Source organism: Ovis aries, chromosome 1 (genome assembly GCF_016772045.2).
Source record: "Ovis aries strain OAR_USU_Benz2616 breed Rambouillet chromosome 1, ARS-UI_Ramb_v3.0, whole genome shotgun sequence".
In the NCBI taxonomy this organism is placed as follows: domain Eukaryota; kingdom Metazoa; phylum Chordata; class Mammalia; order Artiodactyla; family Bovidae; genus Ovis; species Ovis aries.
In genome coordinates this window covers 236,673,768-236,675,036 of record NC_056054.1, presented here as the reverse complement: position 1 = coordinate 236,675,036, position 1,269 = coordinate 236,673,768, and the positions used below count along the sequence as shown (strand labels likewise).

Here is a 1,269-nt window from a genome sequence, read left to right as displayed (position 1 = left end):
GTTGGGCATGATCGAACAACTAACACTTTCACTTTTAGCTAGTAGTCTACCACTAGAATTCTCCAGTAGTCCAAGAAGAGTTTGCACAGAAAAGTATTTGTCTGAGCAAGCCTATTCCAACTTTCTGCTCCAAAAATCCGTTTAATTTGTTCTCAGATAGAGGACATTCAGTTCAGCTCTTTTCTGTTCATTCACTCAGTCATGACCAACTCTTTGTGAACCTATGGACTGCAGCATACCAGGCCTCCCTGTCCATCACCAACTCCCAGAGTTTATCAGATATTAAACTGATAAGAACAGATACTAAAATTGATCTTAGCCAAAAGGCCAAGAAGCGATAAACTAAAATATTTGAATGTTTGCTCAAGTTGTGCTACCATAGCAAGAAACTCATAGAAATTGTTTTTAAAAAGCAAAGCATCTGAAAGCATTTCAGGTATTTTATAACTAGGCATGGTTCATCTTTTGGATGAATATAGTTTTAAATTTCTAATAAACATGCTGTCTTTCAAGAAGTCAATGTAAAATATGCTATAATTTCAAGCAACATTCTTCAATACATGTTTTTATCTTGATTATCACTATAAATAGTATATCAGATATACTTTTAATTGAACTAATGTAAACCTTTAATAACATGGGGTTATATCATAAAGAAATTATTTTACTGAACAATGAGTCTAAAACTTGGGTCAGCACCAATGGTGTAGTCAGAGTTTCTGATTTTCACATTTTGGCTTGACCAATTTAGTATACTCCCATTTCATTTTCATGTTCACTGTTTCATGATCTCAAAAGGACTGTTGAAGTTCCAGGAATTTTATTCAGAGACAAGGCAGGAAGATAAGAAGGCCATTGATCCCCTCTCCTCTTTTGTTTATCTCTTTTTCTCTTGTTCCATTTATTTATTTTTTAGAGAAGTTTTAAGTTTACAACAAAATCAAGTAGATGGTACAGAGATTTTCCATATATACCCTATGCCACACATGCATGTGCTAAGTCACTTCAGTCATGTCCACCTCTTTGCACCCCTATAGACTGTAGCCTGCCAGGGTTCTCTGTCCATGGGATTCTCCAGGCAAGAATACTGGTGTGGATTCCCATGCCCTCCTCCAGGGGATCTTCCCGACCCAGGGATCAAACCCGCATCTCTTACATCTCCTGCATTGCCAGGCAGGTTCTTTACCACTAGCGCCACTTGGGAAGCCATAGATTCCGCCATTATCATCATCACTCAGCAAAATGGTACATTTGTTATAATTGATAAAC

The 1,269-nt window shown here is 37.2% G+C and overlaps 1 pseudogene; it reads right to left on the bottom strand.

The window, feature by feature from the left end:
• Positions 1 to 223: 223 nt before the first annotated feature.
• Positions 224 to 339, bottom strand: LOC114110947 (U2 spliceosomal RNA; annotated as a pseudogene).
• Positions 340 to 1,269: the final 930 nt, after the last annotated feature.